The following is an 18,150-nucleotide window of genomic DNA, read 5'->3' as shown; positions in this document are numbered from 1 at the left end:
GTAGCTTCCTAGTGCAATAGCAATATCAAGACTTGTCATTTCTGTCAGTAACTCAATAGCTTGGGCTTGTGACCTTATTCCATACTTTTAAAAAATTGGGCGTAAAAACAATTTTCTCAAGTCTAAAGCCGCGAGGCAATCTAACAATATATGCAAAGTTTCAGGTCTTGTCCCAAGTCCACATTTGCATGTTCCATCTAAGTATAACATTTCTGCCTTTATTTTTCCCTCCATTAGCCATGGGTTAGTGCCAATTTGTATCTTTAGGATTTCGCACCTAAGCCCGTGGTTTGGCAGAGTTTCTAGGTATGGATACCATCCAGCATTTACCCAGGAGTTAATTATGCATTGGACCTATTCTTTCTTACTCAGGTACTCTAGGTCGTGATTCCTAGACTGCTCCATGCCTTGGTACCTGAGCGGTGTCTTTGTACATTCTACATTCAGGGGGTGCTGTACTGAACTCACATTTAAACTCCCTGCTATTACCTGAATTTTTCTTCTCGCTTCCTTTGCCAATTTTAAACTACTGTGCCAGATCTCCTCACTACACCAGTGTGAGAATTTCTGCTCTCCCCCTGGGTTCTGGCGTTTCCAGAATCTTACCAGGGACATTTGGACCTGGGTGTTCCATGCTATTGCTCTTATCTCCATTCTAATTTCCTGTATCATTGCAGAACTTGGTTACGGCCTTACCTTCATCCCGATCCCACCCTCCTTTATCACTTAAATGGAGGACTTCTTCTCCTTACAGTACTTGGGTGGGATCTTCGCTTCATAAGCTTTTAAGATAGATATATGCGACATGTTCCCATAGTCCTTATTACATTTTGGCCCCAGATGGATGAAAAAGGTTTCGTTTTTTGGGCTTCTAGGTGGGTACACCAATTCACACTAGTTTATGTTCCAAATTACATATTAATGTCAAAATAAATACATAAATAAAACATTCTTCCTTTATAACTATCTATGGCATGTTGGCATTTGCGAAATACAAAATAAATTACTAGCTAAACCTATTTATTTTCATTTGCTTTCTTTGTAAAACATCAGCTTCTCCTTTGCTGCCTGTACAAGTGTAGTGTCTGTCTATAAAAAGCAGCATCTCAGCATCTGACATCGCTTGGCAGTCTTACATAAACTTGTAGAATTCCTTGATAACTATTTGTTTATAACAGATTTTTCTACTCCAATATTTTCACAGGAAGACTTCAATTTCAATGAATTGTATTTCATTATTTTCATGTAGTGTAACTTGAGGAGCTGGGTTCTTGCCCACCCTCCATCCCTATTTTGCTTGCTTCCACCTACACTTGCTTGTGATTTTTTTTCCCCAACGTGCCACCTTTAACCAGCACAACCATTTATTGTTTAGCAGCTGTGCTTTGTTTTGCATTTACATTTTACCATTCAAAAGAACTTATCCACCAGCCCCTTGTGCCGCCGCGATGTCACTTTTTTCCATAGTAAAAGTGACGCACAGATGGTGCAAGGGGCTTGTAAGTAAGTCCCAAACTTCCTAAAATACAAACAACACTACCTTGGACATGATGTCAAAAGATTGCACCGCTAGCAGATAGAAAGTAGCGATCTAGCCCTGTTCCAGTTTTCAGCCTCATGCACATAGCATTTAATTACCATACAACAACCACTGCGTTAACCACTAACCTTGGATTCTGGAGTAGTGTGCTACTCGCCACAAAGCCGTCCTTAATTTGAACAGTTGGCTTCTGGTGCTAAACACAGCCACTTAATTGTCAAGACTGGCACTTGAGACAGTCTGCCACACAGTGGCACTGTCTGTCTAATTTAGAAATGAGCACAACAGTTGTTCTGTAATTCAATATACATTAAACAGGACTAATATCTCTCGCCCAGGCCATTCTTATAGTGTTTGGCATCCAGAGCTGTCTGAATTGTAACACTTGTTTGAGTTGTGATGGTTAGTAATTGTGTTGGTACTATTATTGGCAGCGCTGGCAGGGGCAATAGACAGTGCAATGTGCACTGGCCTCCCGACGAGGCCACTGGCACTTATATTTTTACAAATTAAGCACTGCCACAAAGCATTTCAATGCCTAAACGGGGTAGTACGTGCAGAATAAATGAAATTACATCACTGTACTATACAATTCCAGTCACTGTTTTTGAGTAGAACATTTTACTCATACAGTTTTATTTTTTCAACAAAGCGATTCCTGCTATTACTGGACACCTTAGATCAGGTAGGGTTAGCATTTGATAGGAATTCAAGCAAAGGTAACTGCTCTGCTATATTTTGCTGTGCATACTTTCAAAATTCAACATTTACAAAGTAAACGTAAAACGTAAATTGATACTTGTATAGCGCACTACTCACCCGCAAGGGTCTCAAGGCGCTTGTACAAATACCACTGTGGAACCCGTCCTGGCTTTCCCTGTGAGGCGTCCACTCCTGGGCACCCCCAGAGTGAAGGCCAGGCATCCTTAGTATTGTGGGGGCCGTTGTGGAGATTAAGCAAGCTATTGCCCAGAGTTGCAGAGTGGGACTCTATGATTGGAATGGCACCGAGGCTAGAATTATCAGGTCCGTGGAATTTTGAGCCCAAGACCCGCCGAGGCGGGGAATTGAACCCTGGTCCCGGGCTAGACCTCTGCATTAAGGGTCTGCCGCTCTAATCATTGAGCCACACTTCTCCACACTGAGCCACACTTCTCCACAAAGTAAACTTAATCTTCTGACTTTTTTCATAATCCTCCTCTGCGAGGGTTTAGCTCACCTCTGCTAATGCAGATGGTTCACTGAAGGGGCCCTTCTTCCAGTTTCCATATTTCGCAGCTAAAGATGTGGTTTCATTCTAGGATTGTCTTTCATGGACAGCTGAGAACATAAACCTTCACAGTTACCCAGCTATTATTGCCACAATTTTCCCTAACAAAAAGCCTGACCCACTGGATTTGTTACTGTTTCTTAATGATATTACTTTAATCGATAAACTCCATAATCTGAATTTGGTGTTTAAGAAATGCCTACACTCAGAGAACAGTGTACCATAATCACTGACACGTTTACGAGAGAAACGTGTTCTGTGTTAGACTCGTTTTTCATTCACATTAACAAGCTAAAAAAACACAGTAGGGATGTGAAAATGAAATTCAGAAGAAGATGGAAAGTTTAAACTCATTAACCATTATAAATTTAAAAGCTGGCAGTGGTCTGTGGGACTACTGCCTGCTCTGAAAAAATGTTTGAACTAACATTCTCAAAAGGGAAGCTGTCCCCAAAGTGAATGGATTACCAACTACTTGAAGTAGGTGGTAAACTGTGAATATTTGTGACCCGTATTTGGTCACAAAACATTCATACATACCGCTGCAATTCAGTATGTGGAAGGGACGCCCCTTCCAAATAACGAATCGCAAACCCATTTTGCGATTTACAAATCGTAAAATCGAGGTTGGTACATTGGAAAAAACATTTTTGTGTTTGCAAACGGGCTGTTTCTTTGAAAAGCCTTGTTTGAGAACGCAAAATAGCTTGATACATGTGGCCCATAGTTTGTATTTAGTGTTACAATACAAAATAAATAAAACAAAATTAACACTTTAAACCAGCTTTGTAACAAATGAGATGGGAACTGTTTTTAAGTGGAAGTGAACAATGTGCACAGGCTTTGTGCAGTTACTGAAAGAGAATGGAGCCAATGGTTAAAGTGGGCTGACCCATTGTCCCATGCAGTAAGTCATGGTGGGCAGAAGCAAAATGTGATTGAGAATTTAACAGGCCCATGAACGAATCGCTTTGACCAAAAGCCCTTCCAAGTAGGTACATTAAGTTTGATTTTTCTAGAAAAATAATAGTTCGACGAATAAAATCTGTCTCAAAGGCTAGACCTAAATATGTTCAACCTAAAAAATCCATGTCTTTCACCCTGTCTTTGGCATGATTTAGGTCCAACAACGAGAGTTACTCCTACTACCAAGAAGCCTGGTTAAAAGGCCAGTGATTTAACCAAGCATTCTATATTTAAAATCATAAATTACCCAGCCTTTTTTGATGCACTTGTGCATCCAGGCGTAGGATTTTGAACGCCACTTTCACTCATGTATATTCCAGGCTGTAAATGTGTATTCCTCTGGCAGCAGACTGTCGATTTTGATATTCTTCAGCGGCTGCACTCATGCATTCATATTAAGCCAATGCCTTTGTTTTCATTTCTTAAACGAAAAGAGTTGCTAGTCCGTCTTCCACTGTCTGGATCCCTAAAGCTTCGCAGAAAACCATAACGCATGCAACTCTTACATTTGCTGCAAGTTACATCGGCTGTGTTCTCCATTTTTAATGACTAATAGGAAATTCTTTCTCCCACACTGATGAGTCAGTGGGGACAGATGGTTCAGCAAAGAGGAAAGGCTCTTGAAAAATTCAGTAAAGCCAAACAGAAAATCTCAGTTGCACTCTTAAAGTCCAATCGCAGGTGTAGACTGGAGGAAACTGCCACGCAATCACTTTATTATCCACTGTAGTACAGGTACCATGATAGCAGTTTGCGCTTTCCAAATCTCTATAATAATATTAATGTGGTCTTGAATGTTAAATCTTCTGATAAAAAAACGTTAAACGGCGTTGGTTTAATTTGTGAAATAAATTAGAATAGAAATTGCGGAAAATGTATCTGAGCAAGCAAGCTGCAAGCATCTAAAAAATAGTCTTTAAGGTGTTCAGAACATTAGACGAAATATGTCAAAATATATTTTTCTTCACAATGGTGATGCAAATGTCCAGTTTAAATTCACGTATTATTCTGTTATTTCTTTTTTTAATTAATGCTCTTTAAACAGGATTTCGACCAGTACATTAAAAAGATCTGTGAGGAGGTGTGATTCGCAGGTCTCATTCATGTAATCAGTCTTCTGTAATGCAGTATGATTGGTCTGGGGTATTCGACGACAGCAAAATTAAGGAAAATCTCAGCACCTAAACTTAAGTCTCCAAACGGACAGCAAGACTACCTTCAGGGGCACCGTCACCTACCGACCCACGGGACCATGTCCAAGCTTCCGTAACTTCATCACCGACTTTATAGCCCCAATCGCCATAGACTACAACTGCATATTCCTCGACGATCTCAATTTTCACCTGGACGATCACAACGCCAAAACCACTAGACTCCTGGACAACATAAGCAAAACGGGCGCACCCAGCTCATCCGTGATACCACACAGACTGCAGGCCACATGCTAGACCCCCCTCCACCTCCAGGGACCACATCAAGTGTAGACATGTCACTGAACTCACCTGGACCGACCACTTCACTGTCACCAACCCACAAACATCCTCCCCCTCTTTGCTCAGAACCCCCCATCACAGCTTGAGCAAAATCTCAGAGGCCAAATGGATCGACGCTGTCAAACGACCCACTTCAACCCCTTCAGCAACCTGGACTAAAATGTTTGTAATTTCAACACGTGGAGCACATACTGTGCTGACAGCATCGCCCCCATCTGCAACAACACACACAAAAGGTCCACCAAGCAGACAAGCTGGTACACCAAAGACATCAGAACTGCAAAATGCCATTGTAAACAACTTGAAAGGAGAAGGTCATGGGCAAGGAACCACCAACAGGACCTCTTTCAAGGCAACCCTCAACTTCTACCACAGCCAGCTGTGAGAGTCTAAGAAAAGAGATCTAGCTTTACACATCGAATCAAACTCCAACAACAGCAAAGAACTCTTCAACATCGTTAAGGAATTCTCAAACCCCTCAGCTGCAACAAACATCACCCCGTCACAGGAACTCTGCAACAACCTCACAAACTACTTACACAACAACATCGCCAAAATCTAGGGGAAATCAAACCCCAGCTCCAGCCCACCGACTTCTTCAACCAATACAACTGCCTAGCAACCACTGCAGACATCTGACTGACCACATGGAAACAGCTCATTGGCCAGGACAACACTGGTCCACACAGGGGCCCCCACCATCTGTCCCCACATTACATCTTCAATTTTCAAGCAGACACAGTCCATTTTCTGTTGACTAGAGAGCTTCAAGTGTTTCTGTCCCTGTACTGCAAATTTAATAGGACAATATGTTAATGAATTGAAAAGAGATTTGTTCAGGAATTTTGATTGCCGTTCATTCTTAGCTTGCAGACTTCAGAACTGGCATGGTTAAATTCACTGTTGCACCATCTGTTTGCTTTCTCCACGTGCTCTGGAGCTGCAGTGATTCAACTTATGAAAAACACCAAAGGTCTACTTTTAAATTGTGTGTTTTGAGGAAAAATTCCAATTGCATGTTTTTGGAACGGTGTTGTTTTTGTCTCCTCTTTGCTACCTTACTAAACGAGAACAAGTCAGGGCATTGCACAGGGCTTATAATGTACATGGGTCTAGTTACTTAACTAAACAGGTGCACCAATTGCAACTCGTGATTCTGTTCTTTGACTGTGCAGCAGTGTTATCTCTATTAACCTTAGCAGTAATGGGCAGTGGCAGAATTACTGAACCCAGATTTTGAACTTTTGGATGACCCAATTTTTAGATAATTTTCTCTAAGAAGATACTTTTTATGATGCGGATTACAAATACCAGACCCTCGAGCTAAGCGACTTCCTCAATAAAGAATTGTGCACTCCTCATGCAAGGATATTTTTAAATTTTGTCTGCCTTTTGTCAGTGTGCATTTTCAAGATTTATTGTGATTATGGCCACTAATTAATTAGATATCCCAACCTATTTCTAGGGGCACATGTGGATTCAATTGTTTGACCAGATTTATTTTCATCATTGATTTACAAAGATATAGGACTACCATGTTAAAATGTTTTTTGTAAACTTAATATAAAAAAAAAACATGAATGATAAAAAAAATGTAGCCATGCCTCACTGCTGGTGATTTCTTTAGGTCTCCCTGCTCTATTTGTGGTAGGACGGCAATGTAGTGTATCTTTCACAGGCAGTATAGATGCTGTACATGATTAGTTTTCCATGGCAAAACATGTTTGCATCTCGGTTCATCACTGTTCTAAAAAGCAACACAAAGGGGCATATTACCAAGGACCTTTCGCCGCTTTAGCTGGACTTTTTCCAGCGAAAGCGGCGAAAATTTCATCGCCCAATTACCAAGCTGTCGCTAACACCAGTTAGCGACAGCTTGTAGGCGATAGCGAGCATTTTGGGGCCCGCTTTGCATGTCAGCGATATTTATCGCTAATGACATGCAAAGTGGGCGTGCCAAAATGTTAGCGACTGAAAACAGTCGCTAACATCGCTATCGCCTATTACCTACAAAGGCGAAGCGATGGAAATATTTGCGCTAAGCGCGAATATCTCCAAAAGCTAACGCCTGCTAATACCAATTCTTAGCCATGTTATCCAATGGGAGGTGGATAACATGGCTAAGAGCTGTTTCACGCTGTATTGTCAGCGATATTCACGCATTTCACCTGATTTTTATCGCTTTTGAGATAAACCTTGCTAATAGCAAGTTATCTCAGCGATACAAATCGGTGAAGCGCGGCGATAATAATTTTGCCGCTAACCCTACTTAGCGATAAATATCGCTGTTTGTAGGTAATATGCCCCATAGTGTGTTAGGAAATTTCAATGCCAATTGATCACAAATCCTTTAATTTGATAGTCTTAAAACATTGTGATTACTTATTTTTTTTAAAGAAGTACATATCGACAAATATGGTACAATTATTAAACTTTAGTGATCACAAATGTTTCACTTTGATATGCTCAAAGCATTGTGATTACTTATTTTTTAAAAGAAGTTCATATCGACTAATATGGTACAACTACTGAACATTAGTGATTTACATAGATATGCAACAGTGCAAATTAATAAACTTTGCACATCATCCTTTACTTTAAACTTTATTCTTATTGGTTGTTTTTCATGAAAAAAATGATTATGGTAAATAAATTACGTAATTCTCCCAGTTGTTGGTGTTGTATCCTATAATTCCACCAATTGACTCCATTTTGATCAAAGTTGGAGCTTGTGCAATACATTTCATCAACCAGCTCATAGGAGGCTGGTATGGCACACCAGAATTTAAAATAGGTGTGAGTCCTGATGAACCATGTTTAATGGCAAGTTCATTCATTTCCTACTCACTGCATCTTCTTCAGCTTCACATGTTTTTTTTACATTAAGTATCAAGCAGTAAATACCTGCGAAGGAGTCAGTGGGTTGACCTCACTTGAACAGGCTCGTCAGCAATCCTTGTATCACATGCCTACACGTCCTTGTATCTAGACTGTGCGGAAGTTGTACACTTCCATAAGTTGACTTTGCATATTAATGATGGGAAAGTATTAAATTACAAAGCTACTGATGTGGCCTTTCCTACTGTTACATGAGTCATCAATAGGCACCACAACAGCTGATTATTTTTTATCATTGGCGGATCTGCCACAGTCCCCAATTTATCTCCGGATACAACCTTCACTAATGCTTGGACTGTCCTTCAGAGCCATAGACAAAGAACAGTTGTGGAGATGTGTACATGTTTTAATTGATTTGGCCATGTGACAGCAGAGGGTCCTTTGTCCATCCAAGGTGTGAAGTAACTTCTCAGAGGTATACGATCTGGGTTAGATGGTATTATAATACAACTTTAAGGGGTAAAGCTCTTAAGGAAGACCTTATCAATAAGAAATATTATACAATGCTCATCAGTTGATTGCGCCTGTATTTAGCTAAACCATTTGAATTAATGTAATCATTACAAAGAAACTGTTATAGGACCTACTTTACTTGGTGTAGTAAACAAAGAAATGACTCAGGTGCTTGAGTAAATCAAGATCTTATTTTGACTTTAAAAGCAATATCTATTCCATTTCCTGGTGTACAGAAACTAGCTCCTGATGTAGTAAAATCTAACCGCATCGCTGCGGCGGCTTTTCCCGCTGTGTGCGGCAATTTGCGAAAAGCCGCGTTAGATGACGAGCTCAGCTCGTCATCGGCACACGACTACCGTGGCTGATGACGAGCTGAGCTCGTCATCAGCAGCGAAGCGGTAAAAGAAGCTCATGAGACAACTGAATGTGTCCAGTTTCTAGAACCTCAGAGCCATTTAGCGAGGATCAGGGATTTGGCTGATGTACAGGATTTGGCTCTTGATTTGAAGATTAGCATGGGCGGCTATCTGAGGGGCACATGTTCAGGGATGACATCTCCAGTAATTCCAAATAGCATATCAGCCTACCCCTCATAGAAGCATTCAGAATAATGGTGCATGGCAAAGAAGGAAAGAAACTTCACATCTCCACTATTCAAGAATGCACACCTATGTTTCCCTTTTGTGGATATCTATTGGTTACAGACTAGGTTTTATGAGGACGAACTCATAGACAGTGTGGGACCAGTATATTGCTGCTAAAATATTTTCTGACATAAATATTGTGTCTTAGAAATCGTCTAAAAATAATAGAAACGTTTTCCCTAATTGGTCGAAATCGTTATAAACAATATTTAGAACAAGACATATTAAGTGACACAATATTTCAGAATATATTCTTCTGCCTACAAGCATCACAGACTTATTTTATAGTTTTGCAGAGGAAATCTCCCAAGTTGTTGTTTGCACATTGAAGATGTTTGGCTGTAAGCAAGATGTTGTGTTTGTCAGTTTAGGTCCACAGTTTTTGGGTCTGCCTAAACAAGACTGGGAATCTAGTCCTCCTAATCCAGATACAAATGATTTTGTTTGTGTTGTCCGTATTGATGAGAATCGATTTTCTGATGCTATCTGTGGTGTGAATGATTTGAGAGCTATGTGGATGCATGGCATTTTACTTTAAAAGGTTTATATGAAATAACAGTTTAAATGGCACTTTTTAAGTAAGCAGTTCTGTTTCCTGGCGAGGAAGTCATCTGTGTTGTATTACTGCAACATATGGCACTAGTCACAAAAGTAAATGTGTTCATTAACATATGTTTACAATTAATTTAAATCTGTTTATGGCCCACCTCACCTTTTTTACTCCTTCCACGAATTTATGAAGGATTCCTGGTAGGCGTAACCCTATTTATGCATGTTGAGATCCATGCCACTTCAGCAGATATCTCAGCTGTCATGATTCCAACTCAAGGTGGTTGGGAAGAAGGTGTTTGCCTTTAATGCTGGAAAACACCCACCAACAAACATGTTTATGGGCGTTCCCAAACTCTTATCCTTTCCACACCTGAAACTTATAGGATATTTACCACCACAGGACTGGAGTATACCCATTCTTAGGGTGGGAGAGATGCCTGATCGCCCCCTGTTAATATTTCCCCATGGAGGAAAAATTGTGCATTTACCCACGGAATCTATTCTGCTTTGTGGAATTCTCCGTTATGGAGAATTAAGCAAACTAAGAATAGGAGACTGCTGGAAAAGTCACCTGACTTCCCCAGGAATATGCCTGGAAAGCTGCACCTCGCATCACACTACTAGGACCGTTGGTGAGTAGCAAAACCTAGGAAAAATATCTTCAGATTAAGATCTCCCCCCCATTTTTTCCCTTATTTTTATGAATCATGCCCATAGAGTTTCTCTTATCGATAAAAATACACATTACCGAAAATCCTCAATAAAAATATATCTGCATAGGAATACATCTTCTATTCTTAACTCCACTTCTGCTAGGCTCAATCTCTTTTGGGACTTTGAGCAGATTGGGAAGCTTGTTGATTTATGTTGGTAGATTTATATTCATGTGTTCCTGGAAGAGACTCTAGAAGAGAGGAGCAGCAGGTGTGCTTTCCAAAGTGTTTTACCCTGGAGGCACTTGTGAGGGCATTTAAGTGAATATTGGTCCATTTGCATTCATATTTACAGTTAGTGTATATGTAAAGAATCACGAAAGCAATTATAAAAATTAGTGATGTAGCCCTCACTCCAAGTAAACAGGCAAACTAGGTGGTAGAAAAAATAAATGTACAAATATTTTTAATTTGCAGTTTCTGATTCCATAAGTGTAATAACACAAAACAAGAAAAGGTTGGTCTGGACCAATCACACACCACAGCCAACATTCCACTCACATCAGTGGTCTGTATGGCGATAACATGATCAGATGTCAAAGCTTCTTTTATACTCACAATGGTGATCAACTTGATGGTGCCTTCCCTTATTTTTCAAGTGACATAAAGGCCAGTCATATCTTTTTATGTGCAGAGGTCTCCATCCCAACTGCAGAGTCTCTGCACTCTTAAACTTATTATTAAAATGCAGTTTTGCGAATAATGAAAAAGTGTAAACTTGCACAAGCGTGTACGTTTACCTTCGTGAATCACGCCCTTAATCGTTAAAGGGTGGCATGGGTCTGACCACAAATCCAGGGATGAAAGAACCTTCTGAGAGTAGCATTAAAGGATACATGAAACTACCAAGCGGTCTTTGGATATTTTTAAAGACTGCTTCCCAAACTTTATACATCCATAAGTTGCAGGAGGTCTGTGTCAGAAGTCAATATTCTTTGCCTGCTCAAGGTAAAAACAAAGGGTGCCTGAACATCCAGGGTATGGAGTGTCTTTTCTGTCTCAAATGAGGAGAGGGAAAAAAGAGGGAAGTCATATCTCCAGACTGATGTGAAAGACAGAGATGGGTTTCAGAAGAGAGGAGGGATTATGATAGGCTCCCAAGACCACCCAACTGTGATGAAACAGTGCTTATAATTAAGCAGAGAGGGGAAAATGCCTTAGGCTCACCAAGTTAAGAATCTGCTTTTATGGTGACTTCAAATCTGTAAATATCCACAGTTTCCCAACCTGTCATACATTGCTTTGCGTTGGAAAAGCTTGAAAATGTTTACATGGCCCCTCTGTTACCCCTTTGTTAACCAATCTTTCTTTGAAAGGCAGAGGAGAAGTCAGGAGGGTGTTGGCAACAGCAAAGAGCCTACAGTTTCAAAGTAATGTTACCATAAGAACACTTTTATCTTTCTTCTACATCTGGGCATTACAGCACAGTGTCCTTAACGGATGAAAAATACTTGCTGATGAAATGAACTTATTTTCTCACATAAAATGAAAAGATATAGTGTAAGCCCGACAAAGTCAAGGACACTTTGTACGTGCATTCAATTTAGATACTAACTGAAGCTCATGCTGGCTGAATGGACTCCTCTCTCACTCATCTTAAGCAGCCACTGAGAGACCTACTAACAACACAGGGTATCCCTTTAAAATAGACATGAGCACTCTTGACCGTAAAGGAATCAAGGAATCGCTGTTCCAGCCATAGTAAAAAAGTATCAATGATGTTCTTCATCACTATGGTATTAGAAATTAAATCATATATTTAACTATGCAAATCAGATTACAACTCAGTATAATCGTTCTTTAAGTACAACGTTACAAAACCAAAAAGCAAACACAGCTGATGAAATTGCAACGAACAATCATGTGGGGAAGCCTAATAACAGAAAATACATAAAGTAGACCATTTTTATGTCACTTCGATCTTGCAAACATCGTAATTTTGTAAAAAATGTAGAGGGAAAATAAATAAAAAATAAGTGATGTGCACAATCAGCACTCCACCATGTTGCATGTGTTTTTTGGTACGTGGATCAGCAAAATTTACAATATAATATAACTTCCTAACAAAGAAAATATTTCGAGGTTTGGAGAACATTTGTAGTTAGTTGGAAAGGGTAAAGCGTTTGCTAACACAGACAATATGACAAACCAGTATTTTTAACAATAAAGTTATGCCGGTGCATTAGCAATACATTTCATGGATTCACACATTTGGAACGACACTCCTCTACGTCCACGACCCCAAATCCTTTATGAAAACTCATAGCCTGTGTTCTTAACAGCAGGGAGGAGAACTAGATTACCTGAAGCATTTGACAACAATATCGAGTTTTAAATACCGTTCTGCCAAAGTATTGTAACTAGAATATAACATTGTAAACATACTTACTATCATTAATTCCACATCTGTATACATTGACAACATATATATATTTATTCAGTGGAATATTATGCAAAAGATATGTTACTACAATTATTATTATTATTATGTTTCTTATATAGCGCCTGAATCGACCCCCGAAGGGGTATCTCCGCACTTGCCTTGGGAACCCGTCCTGGCTTTTCCCTGCGAGATAGCCCCTACAGGGCATCCCCAAGGTGAAAGCCAGGCATCCCGCCGCGTTGTTGTGGAGATTAAGCAAGCTTAATGCCCAGAGTTGCAGAGTGTGAACCCATGATTAGGTCAGGCACCGAAGCGAGAATTATCGAGTCCATGGACATTTGAGCTCAAGACCCTGCCGTGTCGGGAATCGGACCCTGGTCTCGGGTCTGACCTCTGCTTCAGGGTCTGCCTGCTCTAACCAGTGAGCCACACTTCTCCACAATATATTGTGACATGCATCCTTCCACATTTGTCAAATGGGCAGACTTTGCTGCTAAGCCTTACTGAAAGAGTGCATTATTTATTGTATTTATCTGTAAAAATCGCACTGTTAAAAAGAGGTCTAATGGTGGTAGACGCCGGCATGAGGAGGTGGCAACAACTAAGAAGCAAAACTGGGAAAAGCAGCTAACCCGTAATCGGGACCACAAATTCAACAGAACAAGAACATCTTCAAATGTTTACTAAACATGTTTTGATTGGTCTTGAAAATAAGTGACTAAAGCAGATCTGCTGTAAAAGCCTATACAACTAGTTCTACTCTTCCATGAGTACATAGAAGGCTAAAGCACTCTTAGTACAGTCTAAAAATCACAGGAACTAGGTTTTAAAGACTCATATTGGAATAATGATAAATAAAGACCAAAGATGGCACAAGGCAGCATTTTGAAATGGGCAAGAGCATGAATGCCCCCTCACTCAGAACACAATATGGCCAGCAGAATGTCAAATGCAACCTCAAGTCTTGACTTTCTTTCTGCCATGCCACATGCACTACAAATCACTCTACATAAAATAGTTTTGAATTAATCTGTCTCATCAGGTGCAGAGAAGTGGGCCCTCTATAGGGCTCCACAGACCTACACTTTGTACCTCAACTGCAGTTCATATATCTATATAGTATACATATGAATGTGCAGAGTGTAAGACGCTATTTATAACCATTGCTTGGTGTGAGGAAGGGCCATGACTCATGAAAGACGAAGCCTACCATCCCTCAACAACAGCAGCAAACAGCATATTAGACTCTGCTCATCTGAATATATGGTTCATGTTGTTATGTTATACTGACTTTTAAAGCGCATAGCTGCCTCACAGATAGGGCTTCCCAGCGCTGGCCTACTACATGGCATTGTTTCTTGCACATTTCTTTTGACAAAATAGTGTTAACCAATACTTGGATTCAATGGGTTAGGGGCCACATGTACGACCGTTTTTAGGGGACACAAACAGTGAATCAGGCCGTTTGCAACTGCTAACATTTATCAACCCTATTTTGTGAGTCGATAACCTGTTACAGACTAGCAAAATAGGGTTTGCGAGTCGCCATTAAGAAGGGGCGTGCCAAGTGTGTCCCTTGCCAATAGCGAGTTCTTGGGGGATGTGCAATTGTTTTGCAGCCGGAATGCAGCCCCTAAACAATCGCAGTTTACTGCACGCTTCAAGTAGGTGGCAAGTCAGGCGCAAACGCGAAGCGGTCCTCAGAGGACCCTCATCCCCTTTGTGATTGATAGCAAAACCATTTTTTTAAGAGCAGGCAGTGATCTCATGAACCACTGCCTACTCTTAGAAAATGAAACAGAAACGTTTCATTTTTCTTTTTTAATGTATCCCATTTTTCTTTCAGTAAAAGAGACTGCATTTAAAAAAAAAAGACTAAAGAAAAACTGCTTTATTGAAAAAACAGTCACAGACATGGTGATCTACTGCACTCAGCAGGCCGCCATCCCTGTGAGTGTCAGCCATTCCTAATGGGTCGTAAAATGCAATGTACAACAGTGTCTCAGACACTGATTGCAATTCCCAATGGGGTCGCAAATTGCATGCCTCACCATTATTCATGAGGCAAGCACATTTTGTGACCCCATAGGGAATGGCTAGCACTCAGGGGATGGTGACCACCATGTCTGTGACAGCTTTTTCAATAAAGCAATAAAAAAAAAACATTCCTCAAATAAAAATGGGATGCATTTAAAAAACAAAAATGAAACTTTTCCGTTTAATTTTTTGAGGGCAGGCAGTGGTCCCTGGTCCCGACCCCTTCCCGTTTGCAAATGCTTTACCAACCTTTTGAAAAGGGTAGTAAACTGTGACTGTTTTGCGACTTCAATGCGGTTGAAAACCAATGGTACATGCCATTTGCACTAACTATTAGGAAGGGACGCCCTTGGCATGCCCCTTCCTAATAGCGAGTTGCAAACCATATTTTGCGAGTTGCTAATACGTTAGCAAGTTGCAAAATATGGTTTGTACATGGGGCTGACCTGTTTTGTCGCAAACGGGACGAATTCCCATTTGCAACCGCAAAAAACAGTCATACATCTGCCCCTACATTCGGCAAATGTGTACCTTCCCTAAAAAAAATTATTTAAGTGTTTTAAGGTTACACACAGGATAACGTTTCCTGCAAAAACCAGTAGTCTTATATTAAGCTCAATAATGTCCTTTTTGAATGAATATGAGGCATCAATTACAAGTGCCTCTGTAAATTCTCACACCTGAGTGAACAGGTTTGCCCAAAGGTTTGAAATATGGGTGTATGGCTAAAATCCTGCAGTTTGAATTTTTCATAGGTAGCTATCAACAGGTTATCTCTATTGATATTTAATTGGGGGGTGTTGTGGTAGGGGGTGGCATGGAAAATACTGGGACGGGTATATTTTGTTCTTGAAAGCACCAACATCTGCATATTAGTCCCAGGTTTAACAGGAACATTGAATATTGCACCAATACTGCAGCATTCATAATTGAGACCTAAATACCAACGGCTTGCACAGCCGTGGCAATTCATGTGAAAAGTTATCTCAGAGTATAATCAAGCCAAACTTGTTTTATTTAATATTGTTATATAGTTGCATTTGTATTGACTGAGCAACATTATACTGACACTTCAATGAAGCATTGAAATACAGAATTACAGATGGATAGCAGCGGCTCCCCCATTGCTCCTCTCCAAGAGTGTACCAGTTTTAACCAGGGGCAGATGATTTTGGGGGCGTGCACACCATAGTATAATAGATGGATAAAAAGTGAATCACTGGGATGTTGATCACCTCTGGCTTCTGAGTGACATACTAGACCACTCGAGCTTCGCCCTCGTTGTCCATTCAATATGACTCAGAACCTCTCTGTGTAAAAAACTCCTCATTGTTTACGATTGCATTTCTACTTCTATTTATTATCTCAGACTCATACAACAAAGGTTTGTAATGAATGCAAAACCCCAAAAGCCGTCTAAGAAATGAGTGGTAATGTGGTCTCAACCTTCTCATGTACCTGTGGTGCCCTATTGAAGTCTGGCAGGCAAGTTTAAGATGTAGCTAAATTAAAAGTGCATACACGAGCTCAGATGTAATGTTTTTGGAGAACATATGACGAAATAAAGTGCTGATGAACACTCAGACCTCTGGTTCATTCTACTTCACTTCTGATTCCACATGTTTTAACTATATACCACATACATGTTCCTTGCTTTTCCTGAAACCATATACAGGTGCCTGCTGTTTGCCCTCCCTATAGAACCTTTTACAATTAGATGATAAGCAAGTGTCAAATTGTAGTGGGATTACGAATATTAGCCCATTTTCTGCTGATGCGTTGTCATTAACATCCATAAACATCCATTAACACATCCATTACATGCCCAGTGTTATATGAATAAACTAATATGTGATTTGCCTCACAAAGTTCTTTTAGATTATAAAATAGTATCAAATATGAACATCTACAGGCGAACTATGTTGAAATCACGGACATTGCATAGTAAAAAGAACAGACTAGTGACCTTACACAATAAAAAATAATAGACTACAAAGATAAAAGAGGATGGAACATCCATCGCCCAACACCACCTAGTACAAAACACGGTTGGCTTGGTTTTAATCAGACTGAGGGTTTAAACTATCGCGAGAGTAGCACTACACAAAACAAATCTGGTTCTGATGTGCAAACCTCTTTTTAAATAGTTAATACATTTCGTACCTTATTCAAAACTGGTAACTTGATCATATGTATTATAGAGACTGCCTCTGTTGTTCCTCCAAAAGTGGCACTGTGCTTCCAGGGTTTAAAGGCATCGTCGCAGATAGATCAACAGAGTCTCATCCAGGAAATCATTTCACTTGAATACCTGTAGGCAAGAAACAGTTATATTTGAATATGTGAGAACTGGGAATAGTTTGAGTATAAAACATAAAATAAGCGAAGTTATGGCTAAACATACAAGGTAATGCTTTTCTCTCGCAGATCAATGTTGCTTTAATTCAAAACGAAACGGCTGCAAAAATGTGAACTATAATCACTTACTGTAAGCACTTTTGCGAGTTTTTCTTTTTTAATATATAGTAATTCAGCAAGATTGGAATAACTGAAATATATACGGTCTATGGGGACAATTCGTTTTTTTAAGGCCCGTCCTAGAGAAAAAATAGGAACCATATACAGGTGCCTTGCTTTTCCTGGGACCATATACAGGTGCTTTGCTTTTCCTGGAACCATATACAGGTGCCTTGCTTTTCCTGGAACCATATACAGGTGCCTTGCTTTTCCTGGAACCATATACAGGTGTCTTGCTTTTGCTGGCACCATATACAGATGCCTTGCTTTTCCCGGAACCATATACAGGTGCCTTGCTCCTCCCAGAACCATATACAGGTGCCTTGCTTTTCCTGGAACCATATACAGGTGCCTTGCTTTTCCTGGAACCATATACAGGTGACTTGCTTTTGCCGGCACCATATACAGGTGCCTTGCTTTTCCCGGAACCATATACAGGTGCCTTGCTCTTCCCGGAACCATATACAGGTGCCTTGCTCTTCCCTGAACCATATACAGGTGCCTTGCTTTTCCTGGAACCATATACAAGTGCTTTGCTTTCCCTGGAACCATATACAGTTGCCTTGCTTTTCCTGGAACCATATAAAGGTTCCTTGCTTTTCCTGGAACCACATACATGTTTCTTGCTTTTCCTGGAACCATATACAGGTGCCTTGCTTTTCCCGGAACCATATACAGGTG

General features: G+C 40.2%; 1 protein-coding gene across 1 annotated transcript in view; it reads right to left on the bottom strand.

Annotated features, from left to right (window-relative positions):
* The window catches only part of LOC147731524 (sodium channel protein type 2 subunit alpha-like), a 662,760-nt gene that overhangs the window by 552,338 nt on the left and 92,272 nt on the right, over window positions 1–18,150 (bottom strand). The window contains exon 2 of the mRNA XM_086956588.1: window positions 17,116–17,263. The gene's annotated coding sequence lies outside the window, so the exon portion shown is untranslated. The remainder of the gene's footprint in view (window positions 1–17,115; window positions 17,264–18,150) is intronic.

This window comes from Lissotriton vulgaris, chromosome 2_1 (assembly GCF_964263255.1).
Source record: "Lissotriton vulgaris chromosome 2_1, aLisVul1.2, whole genome shotgun sequence".
NCBI lineage: Eukaryota > Metazoa > Chordata > Amphibia > Caudata > Salamandridae > Lissotriton > Lissotriton vulgaris.
The sequence above is the reverse complement of the archived record's forward strand: the minus strand, read 5'-3'. Positions and strand labels throughout refer to the sequence as shown.